We start from the raw sequence: 11548 nt of genomic DNA, 5'->3' as shown, positions 1-11548 counted from the left end.
AGAGTCTGTATTCATACTTCTTACAGTAGTTAGTGGGTTATGAATAGTTGAGTTGCTCTAAGACAAAACCATGCCTGTGTACAGAAATGCAGAAGAAACCAGCCATGTCTGCCAGTAGGCTATGAGGTCTTGTACTTCTGTAAGGTAAGAGCCAGACCATCAGAGGTTTGGTTTACAGACAAATGAATGAGTTCATTGTTGCAGATGGAGGTGCACAGAGCTTTGTGTAAGGTGGTGGACTTAGTCATCTGTGTGCTGGATCTTCATGGGAGGAATAACTCTCCCAAATGACACTAGGGATCTCAGTTAGGAATGTAAAATGATTTATTCTTCTTCACAGCATACCAGTGAAGTGAAATTTGAAGGTACTTGATTTGCCACTCTAAACTTTCTGTTTAGAGTCAGGATCCAACTGAGGGGAAAAATCAACATTACAGAAGAATTAAGAATTCATGTATTTGCAAATTCCCTAATAGATTTGGGGTGGGTATAATCAAAATCTGACCCTGGTTCTCAGATAGTATGACAGAAGCAAGGCAAGTTCCTTTTAGTTAAGCAACTTGACCATTTACTTCTGAGGCAATTTTAATGGATCATAAAAAATTATTAACAAGCTAGGGTAGGATCATGCTGAGTTAAAAGTATGTGTGCACCAAGCAGGGCAACAGTGGTGGCAGCAGACATGGAGTTAGGGCTATGTATGTCTGATGCCACATGGCCCAAGAAGATGTTATAACACGAAGGGAGATCAGTGAACATCATTATTGCAGTTGTCTCAGAGAACTTATAGGTGAGCTTACTCACCTAAAAAGTGATTCTCTCCTGACACATAGAAAAAAGAGAGACAGAAGTGACCTTGTCATACCTGACATAAATCTGTCCAGCTAGTGAAGAACAATTCTAGATTTCTTGTTGCCTAGAGGATGGAGAAGGCTTTAGACTTCAATACTTTTGGGACAATTCAAATAACATTATGAGCAATAAAACCTAATCTTGACTAAATGTTGATGTTGTCCTTCTGTATGTTGCCGTATCACATAGATAGGTCTCATGAATGTTAACAGTGCAGTATGGATGCAACACCTATGTCAGCGATGCATTGCAGTTGACACAATGGTGGTGAACTCCCTTCTGCAGAGTCCTGCAGAAAACTTCAGACAGCTCAGGAATCAAATTGGCCCAAGAATCCAGTTAAAGGCAGCCTGCTCTGCACTGGCCGTGGCATTCACTGTGCCTGAAGCTGTTTTAGAAGGCGAAGGAATGTGTTTGGGTTTGGGGATTGTTTTTATTGTTAAGCTATGCTGGTAAAGGCTGGCTGGAGGAGTCTGTGGGTTCCGAGTACAGCCAAGCAGAAACAGCATGCTTCTCAGTAGGGAATGCCAAGTTTGTTTTGCCAAAGGATGGATGAGAGCCAACTACTCCCATCACAGGACATGGAGGAAATGGGCAAAGCCACATGGAAGACATGGAAGGCCACAAGTCTCTTCTGTGACTCTTAGGGACAAATACCATATCTAAGAGGGGCTGCCCCTCTTCACTCTCCTTCCTGAGTAGTAGTGGCCTCGATTCCCCTCATAGACCTTTCCTACCATGCCTTAGCTGTAGCAAGCAGCTATAGAGACCCTTTAGAGACCATGGCTCAGGTTTAGAGAGAAGAGATAGTGGCACTGAGGCCTCTTTGCATCCCACAGCAGCCTCCCACAGTGGGGAAGAGTAGCTTCAGCTACGTGGGAATCAGTGGTCCCAGTGGTGACTCAGTCTTGGGGGTCTTACAGGGACGTGGTCTGTAGAACAACCACCCCTTTCTTTTTAAGATGCAGATGCAAGTGTTGATGTAAACACATCAGGAACTCTCTAACTCTGGTCTTGGAGCTAGGCTTGCTAACAGTATGGATCCATAGCACACAGAATAACCTCTGCTGTGTAGGAGGTTCCTCTAGCAGCTCTGTTTTAATCCCATAGTGTATGATGGTGCAAAACCACCAGGCAGCAAGACCCAAAATGCTTTTATTCTGCCCCTGAACAGGCAGGCATTGAACCTTAAGCAGCCTTAGGAAGGCCCAGCCATCTGACTGGTGCCACAAGCTCTTTCTCAATGAGCAGCTCCGCTAAAGCCAAATGAGCTGGGTTTGCAGTTTGGACACAGCTTTGTGTGGTAAGGAATGAAGTACTCAGTTAAGGAACCCATTTGATATTTCATTCAGTCTGGGACAAACCAGTGTGCTGGTGGCTTTGCTCCCAGGTCTTGCTATAAAGTGATTGTGGAAAGCTACTGAAGAGAAACCTTTTAATCAGATTAGAATAGATAAAGAGTATAACCCCTTGGTTATACAATTGAGCTTTCTAATCATATTAAACTTTAATACCGGCATCAGTGCCATATTGGAACAACAATTGCAAAAAGCTGTAAGCATAAAATATTACAGATCCTTAAACATATTATAAAATGTCATCCACTAAAGTTAAGAAATGTTATCATGTTTGGGGAAATGTGCCAGCTAAAAAAAAACAACACCCGGGAGGCTGAAGTCCTATGTACATGTGCAGATTAAATGCAGCACAGCAGAGGCAAGGCTTGACCTTTTTGTTTCTTACGTTTTTATTAATTAAATTGCTTCCCAAGCAGCTACTTCTGCCACCACTATTACCCACCTTAGCCCTCATCTACCGGGGTGCTAAGAGTACACTTAACTCTTTTTGCAATCAGTTAGAGTGTCCCTTGTTGTGGGATGCAGCAGGAGGTGGCTCCTCTTTGCTGGTGAAACAGCCCTGGAAAGAAACAGCATCAGCTCTCTTGCCCCTCCACTGCTGCAGCCACAGCTCAGCATCCATCAGTGCTTAAAGCCAAAGAGAACTAAAGCAAAGAGTCGAAAGAAAGGGTATGTTAATGCATTTCAAATGCTAGATTTAAGTAGGTTGATTTTCTGGTGTCTATGTGTTTCTACAGCTCTGAGTTTCCTCTGTGAGTCAAGTTGTGGACTCTGCTTGGAATCAGTGGTCTTGCACTGCAGCTGCAAGTCCTGTGAGGGTGCCTCCAGGCTGCTGTGGCCTTGGATCATAGTAAGTGATCATGGCTGTCCCTCCTTGAGTGGAACAGCCAAGCAGTAATTCAGAACTGAAGGTTTTCCTTTCTTCTTTCCTCCAGCTGGAGTTGCCTCTTCCCACAGACATGCTGGAGATGCTGTGTGGTTTGTTTTGATTGAGTAGAGTCAAGGTAGCAAAGACCTCAAATTTAAACCACACAATCCCCTCTGGCTGCAGTGTGAGTGTGGCTGGCAGCTTGGCTTGGGATGATATCTCTGAGGGCAGTCAGGACAGGCCAGGAGCCACCACACTGCTGCAGCCCTCATCCCATCCTGGGGAGCTGGTCCAAGGATCCTGGGTCAGCTGTCCAGTTGCAGTAGTTTCATCCTGTTTTCATCCCAGGATGAAAACCACACCAACCTCTGTATTGTTTTCACTCTTGGGAGTGAAGGTTTTTTCAGCTAAATATTTTGCATCTCATGGAGCCTTTCTCATCCTTAAACTAAACAGCGTTTATCCTCAGATTTTTCTTCCCAAACTTTCTATCATTTTTTCGACCTTTTTGCATGTTTCCTGTCCACTGTCCTGCTGCAGTGATGCTTGGTGCTCCCCTGCAATCATCTAAGTGCTGTTTATTCCAATGCATTTTCCAGCCCACTAATGCCTCCTCCAGGCTCAAGGTCTCTCTGCATTGTACTCTGACAGGTAGTGCATGGGGAGGCATAAGGGGTATTTTGGGCTTTCCATCACTGCTGGCAGTGATGGCTCTGTAGGTGCAGCATGGCACTGGGACAGCTGCTGGCTTTTCTGCTCCCCACTGCAGGGGTAACACTGTGGCTGGGTCTTGGAAAGCTCCCCCACCTCTGGTGCCCAGCCCAGCACCCCCCACACTCGTGACCCCAGGTTGGTGGGAGGGGACCTCGCTCTAACAGCCCGGGAAGTTTGGCTCTTTGTGTTTCTTTGTGATTGGTGCCCTGGTAATTATGCACCTTATGAAGATATGCGATGTAATCATACCCTTCTAAAAATGCCTTGGATTAAAAGCTTTTCCTGGGTCTTTAGGTGATGGGCCTGCAATTACAGAAAATGAACTGCATTTTAGCTTTCCATTCAAATTAATAACAGTGGTTCTCCAGTTGACTCTGTGAGTAGTTAATGGAACAAACTGGATGCTCCACTACAATAAGGGTTTTAAAGCTATTTGAGAGAGATTCTGTGTTTCAAATAGGAAAATAATTCACACAATGCAAAATCATTTTGTATTCGCATCTTTGTGAAATAATGGCCCTGTGTAGTTTCGAGATGTAACTGTTTATCAATAATTATTTCAATGTGTTCTTCCATCCCTTGATGTGCTGGGAAGGAATGGCCTACAGAGAACTCTGGAAAAAGAAAAACTAGTCAAAGAATTAATAATGCAGAAAGGAGCACCAGCATGGCCTGAGCTGCTGGTTGGTTTAGGGGGGTTTACCATAAACCTTGAAAAATAGATTTGTGTGAGTTCATGCAGGGCAGAACATGAGATATTCTGAGACTTGTTGAATTTTAGGTACTCCATCTTGGCTCAGTTAGGCTCTGATAGCAAATTTCGAAATGCTGCTGATGTGTTGCAACTGATCTCGGGGAGAGAGGAGCCAGCCTCACACTATATCCTATTTAACCTGCCCCAATAGGTGGGGCAAAATAGCTCACACGTCTTCTGCTGCATCAGCTTCCTTTCATAGCTCCTTGCCTGCAGAGTAGAGGTGCATCTAGTGTATATCACTTTCCATGTGGGTGAAAAACAAGTGGTCCCTTTTTCCCAGGTGCCTTTTGCATATGAAGTGCACAGAAGATGGCTCAGGATCCAACTCTGCACCTCTCCCGGAGAAACCAGTCCCATTGCTCCTCTGCACTGGGGATACTGGAGGTCCAGAGCAGATTCAGACCGCTTTTCCCATGGAGCAGATGTACCATAAGACCACCCTGTCTCCTCTGCTATCATCACCCACATGCCACTAGCCCTACCCACTCCTTCAGTGCCACGGTTCACCCAAGAAACGTTTCAACATCTTTTGCCCCCAGTCAGCACATCACTGGCCATTGCAGGGCTGGACAGTGAAGGGGTGATCACCAGAGCTCCTTGTGCAGCCACTGCTTTCCAGCACTGGCCATGGTGGTTTTTGAAACATGTGACCCTGCCTCTTACTCCTCTGCAGACAGCATTTTAGTGTCTCCATTTCTATCTCCCATCCATTTATCTCCCATCACCTTGGTGCCATGATGCTGCAGCAGAAAGGGTATTGAGTGTCACGAGCAATTTCCTGCGATTGACACTGGGGCTGGCTCCCTGATCCTGGCTCCTTTAGCAAAGCAAGAAGAGCCCTGAGCATTCCCTCATCATGCTCAAGATGTCCTTCCTTCGGGCTTGTCCCCACTCCCCCACACTGCGTCCTGCTGAGGGCTGCTCATCTGTCAGTATTGCCAGTTTTACTGCCTTTCCCCTGGATTATAGCATCATCTATGTGAGTTTTATTACCTTCCCTGACATCAAAAATAGTTGCATTTTCAGGGCAAATCTCTCAGCTGTCCAGAGCAACCTGAACTGCAATCTAAAAAACCTGTATTTTGCAAGGAGCTTCTTGAATGAAACATTTGTGCCTTTTTTTTTTTTTCTCTCTCTCTCTGCAAAAGTATTTGCCAGAAATCCACTGAGACATCAATCACAGAGAAATATTTTTCATCAGCTGAGTCTCTTGGGACTCACACAATCACAGGAAAATATTCCCTCAGTCAGTGGCCTTGTACACAAACCTGTACTGAGCTGCCCCCTCAGGTACCCTCCGGGGGTAGGAGAGGCACCGATTTCCAGCAACAACCCAAAACCCGTGGCCTGGGCCCAGAGCTACTTGTAACAGCAGTGCTTACACAAAGACAGGTTTTGGCAACATCCTGCTTCCCTGCCAGGTTGGATGTGGTCAGGAATGAGGGTATGTAATCAATCAACCTCAGGGCATTAAACTTCAGGTAGTTTTCTAGCATGTTTTATAGAGATATAATTTTATGACCTATATATTATGCATTACCCATATATTATAACTGCACATATAACTAACTAAAACTACCTATATGTTATAGGTAACAAATTACATATAATTACCTAAAACTTTGCAGCTTTTGGGTGGCCCATTGGGCAAGACTGAATTTCAGTTGTTTGTTCTCCTTCCAGACTTACAGCTCCTCAGGGAAGCTCTGCTTCCTTATACAGCCATAAATCAGCCTTAGCTAGGTTAAAAAAAACACCCACACTCATCCTGTTCTCCCTTCTCTCCTGATTCTTCACTATTTGTATAGTCTGCCTTTCCCAGAAGACCAAGACCCAGGAAGGTCTGACCCCGCTGCTCTGGACCAGAACTGCTGCTGCAAGTACAGCCAGGACAGGTGCTTCAACACCAGGGCAGGCTTTGAAGGCATCCAGCAGCGGTGCTTCTGTCTACATTGACTTGATTTTATGTCTGTGTCGCACTGTTTCTGTTGGTATGGAAGGCAGGAGGAAGGATTTTTCACCAGGAGTGGAGTCAATCAAGAGGCGCTGAAGAAGCACCTTTTGGCAGCTGGCTGCTGCTGCTGCAATCCTGTCTTCCATGAGGCAGAAAAAATTTGCCCCAGTCTAATGAAGTCTGATGTATTTGTCTGCTTTTAGAAAATCCTTCTTTTATGGCTGTGATTGATTAATTCTATTACCGAATAGATCAACTACATCCAGTTCTTCGTGTGTGTGTGTGTGTGTTATGGTCTCATGGGCCACACGACTATGCTGCACGTGGATTATCAACGAGAGGTCTCTGTAATGGCTGTGCCTTAAGTCGTGCTCTGCTGGCACAAGAAGCCACAGCTTCTCAGTTGTTTCTGGTGATCATGGCTGGAGCACTCAAGTGCCTGTTCTTTGAGATATAATTACCAAAAAAAAGGACACTCCCTAAAAAAACTCATCTGTGCAGAACTACAAAGCAAATCAACCTTTATATACATGTGCTAGAAAGAGGAGGGTTTAGTGTCAATGGTGCCAGTCCCCCTCTCAGAGCCACTCTGACAACTGGACTCATCGTTGTGACACTGCCCAATGTTGGTGGCTTTGTGGGGACCATCGTCTGCCCCAGGCTGGCAGGCTCTTCTCAGGCACCGACCACAGCTTCCCCTCAGGGATTCCAGGTAAAGTCATAGTAGAGTGAATAAGATCCGAGGTTCACAGCTCATCCTTCAGTTGTTATTTTACACATGAACAGCCAGATGGATATCTTCCTTGGTTCATGGTAAATGTCCCCTGACCTTCAGTAGCTCTGATGTTCTCCCACTGTCTCCCATTCATAGCAAAGAGTAAGGAGGTGCTCACCTGTGCTTGACAGTGTTTGTTTACCAATCGAAATGGAAAACCTACCAACTTTATCTCGAGGGTGGAAGGCTGAGCACAGAGATGCAAATTTTCCCTTTGTTTAGCGTGATTCTTCATTGTCAAACAGATAAAAGCTAAGCAGGGAGCAAGGAGGAAACCTGGCATGTTGTGACAGGCACTTGCAAACAACAGATAAAATGTGCCGATTCCAGCTTCAGCCAGGTGTGTCTGACTGTCACTCCGTGAGTCTTTGGAAGATTTGAGTATCAGGTATTTTAATTAAAAATGCTCAGCCAAGTCAATACATTTTCTCAGTACAGAAGCAGCAACAGATAAAAAGGATTTACTTAAAATTCTACATGCACAGCAACATCCCCAAAACTTAAAAATAAGACAAGAACATCTTTAAAAATAAAATAAAAAAAAATTAGAACCCAGATATACAAAACAGGAAGAGCAAAATAGACCTCTGGGGAGACTGCAGGCAAGCTTCAGCCCAAACTTGGAAAGAAACAAAAGCTTTGGAAGTCTGGAAAGACTCGTTATTGCGTAGTTATGTTGCACTTTCATACCTTGAAGTAAAGCATGGCTGCAGCTCTGCAATCTTTAGGCTAAACAGGACCTTCATGATGGAGAAGAATTTCACCAGGCAGGTGCCTCTCCCACCAATGGTCTGGGAGTGAGGCACAAGGATAGAGATGCTCTGCCCAGGCACAGGTATCTGTCATGTTGATACCTAATGTTTATATCATGGAGCTTCAGCTTCCTTTCTCCTTAATGGAGAGAAACTGGCGCTGTTCATCTCATCCTAATGTAGTTGTCTAAAATAAATCAGATGACTCACACTGTGGGCATAGCTTTTCTTTTCCTCTGTCTTGAAAGGGAGTGGGGATGAGCAGCTGATGTACCGACTTTTGCTCAGTCGTGTCTAAAAGTCGGTGAGATAAATCCTACCATAGACAGGAGGAGGGGTTTTCCAAATCAGCCCCTGACAGAGGCTGCTTTGAGAGCAGTCAACAAAATTTAAGCCACAAAGAACATTTAATTTCCCCTCATGGGTTGCAGGGAACCTCAGACAATGCTAAGCACACATGGTAAAATGAAAATGCCCAAGGGGTAGGGTACTCAGAGAGGTCCACGCTGGGGGCAGTGATTACCTTAAGCCACTTCCTGTATGGTGTTCCTGGGCTGGAAATCGTGCATATCAAACAAAACCCAGGTCAAAGCTTGTGGTTTGGGCGCTGTCAGGGAGACCTGAGCTCTTTCAGGGTGACATCAGGTATCTCAAGAATGAGCCACCCCCTACAAATGCCTGCGCCCTTGCTGGCTGCTGTTGTCGGCTGCAGGGAGCCATGCAGTGATGCCAACTGGTGTTTGGGCACCCTGCTTCGGGGTCCTCAGTTTCATGGAGGGAAAATGCACAGCCAGCTCATTGGCAGTTGTGGGGAAGGCACATCTCAGCCAACTTCACCCATCCAGGGGCTGATCATCCCCTCTAATCATGTCTCCATGAGCAGCAGGGAGGCTGGGAAGGTGATCCCTCCGCATTCTTAGGTGTTTGCCCAAACAAAAGCTCAACAGGAGCTCCAGGCCAAAGCCTGGAGGCTTTCATGGCCTCTGACTGATGAGGTGGTTACCTGAGCCCTAGACCTGGCTGAGGGAGTCCCATCATCACACCATCACAATCAAGCAGCAGTACTGGGATATAGACTTAAAGAGTAGACAGTTATACCAGGCATAAGCAGTGGCTGATTTTAAAGTTTAAAATAATGCATTGGTTTGATCGCCATGATAATTCACTGTTTCTCAGAACCACATGTTGCCTGATACACCTAAACTGAAGAAATATCAACTCCCACCTTGAAAATATTCAAAAGCTGGGCATGGTTCTAGAGCACAGGCTTGAGGTGGCTCTGCTGAATTAAATGACCTCCAGAGATCCCTTCACACCTCAAACTCTCTGTGATTCAGTGAAATCTAGAAGTAATGTAAAAAAAATACAGAAATTAAGACTGCTCTCAATCAAGCTTTTCCTGAAGGACAACTGAGATTTTCAGAAATAATTTCATCACTCAGGAGCCCTTTGTGTTTGAATTTTCATCAAAACAATATGCTTTTGTGGAAGCCTGCCAAGATCTACAGCTCACCAAGTGCTTTCCAGCAGAAAGAGTCATCCCCTTCCCACCTGGCTGGACAGGGCATCATCACCACCACCATTCAGCAGCAAGGCACCACCAGGGCATCATCCTCTCCCAAAACAAAGACTCTCCTCCTGGCCTGCCCCTGCTCCTCTGCCACATGATGGGGACGTGGCCATGGTGCCAGGCATCCCTCCATAGTCACCCCATGTCAGCCAGCCTCATGTCTCACTCCTTCTGTTTGGATTTTCATATACAACTGTGTAGATACTGGTGAGATATGAACAGTGAAACCTCATCCCCTTCCTCCCCTTCCATGGTTCTGCACCTGGAGGGGAAGAGTACACTGATGTTGTTTAGATACAAAGGTAAAAGGAAAGAAAAGGAGCAGAGGCAAAATAATTCTTCCCTGATGGAAAGCTCTCCTGTTTGTTCAGATCATTACCATATCAGCAAACCCACATGAAAGTACCGTTAATACTTTCGCAAGACTAATTAGGTTTAAATTGGGGAGAAAATATTGTGCAAATAACTAGCCATGCATAAAATCCTCGGTGAAGTTTAATCAGGAGTGGTAGAAAACAGGGAAAATAGTTTTTATTAATGCATTTACACCATCTTAGAATTTCTCTGAATTGTGTTTTACCTTGGCTATAAAAATGAAAACATTTAAATTTCTTTAAAATTACATTTGACTTAATTACAGCCAATCCCTAATACCAGCAAACAACCCATTTTGCCTACTTTGCAGCATAAATAGCCACCAGCCTCATCATTTCATAAAGAGTTGTTTTTCTACATGATGTTCTCTATGTGCAGAATGTTAATAGCTACTATAGCTGAATATGAATAGGCTTTGTAGCTCCACTTGAAATATAGAAAAATGGCCCAGACATTAAAAAAGATAAAAGGGAAAAGGGCAGTAATGAATTTAGAGGAAAATGAACATTAATGGTACTAGCATTACCTCATGTTCCACATAACAAATTATTGGAAATCTGTCAAGCACACCAAATTATCTACTCATCTGCTGTTGTGGGGCCCTTTGGAGCCATCCAAAACCAGCAAAAGCAAGACAATTTAAGCTAATTTTACTATTTATAACAATAGAACAGACCATTAAGATAAATTAATGTCATTATCAAGTTTCTATGAAAATGACAAATACCGCTATTTCAAGCAGCTTTAGAAGCTGTTGACTATAATGAAATGTGCTGTACAGGTACTAAAAAGAAACACTCCAAGTAATTATTTTCTAGTAGCTTGTTTGTTTCCTTCACATTCATTTACTTTCACCACAATTAGTTCTGTACACAATATATGGTAACTAAACAGTCAACACTACGCAGCATTAGGACTAATTGGACAATTATGATGCAGTTTTCAGCCTTTTAGGTCCTAAAGAGAGCCAGGAGTAAACATTTTAGAGGCAACAATAGTGGCACTGCATCGATTTGCGGGGTTGGAGTTTGAAGGAATACAAAGCAATGCGAGAAATAAAACCAGGTAAAATGCTTTACACAAAACAGCCCAAATTCAGATGGTTATTAAATGATCTAATTGCTGAGGCTCCAAGCATGAGGCTGGATGTGGCCAACAGAAGCCTGCCTGCTGGGGTTAGGATGTTGGAGCTGGGCAGCTCCCGGTCGGCTGAGGAGCTCGGGGAAGAGCAATGCCAGGTCAGTGCTGGCAGCCTCCGGGCTTGGATCGGTGCATCCAGCTAACCAACAGGCAGTGTGACACCAGGCACAGCTAGAAAAAATACACATCTTGGGAAGATTTATGTGTATTCTTTCAAAATTTCCTCGACGTTGTATCTCCTGGTGCTTCACATGTACTCTCCCATCCCTCTAGACCTCCAGCACCACCGTGCTAGACAAAAAAATTATGCAAAAAGAATATATTTTCTTACTGCTAGTCTTGCCTTTTGGTTTTGGAGGATAAAAAAACCAGAAGCTCACTGTGCCTCCTTCTCTCTACAACTCACAGTTAACTAGAAGAGGCTGGGAAGAAT

The sequence above is a fragment of the Myiozetetes cayanensis genome, unplaced genomic scaffold (genome assembly GCF_022539395.1).
Source record: "Myiozetetes cayanensis isolate MyiCay16 unplaced genomic scaffold, myiCay2020 scf5-8, whole genome shotgun sequence".
Classification (NCBI taxonomy): domain Eukaryota; kingdom Metazoa; phylum Chordata; class Aves; order Passeriformes; family Tyrannidae; genus Myiozetetes; species Myiozetetes cayanensis.
This window is presented reverse-complemented; position numbering follows the sequence as displayed.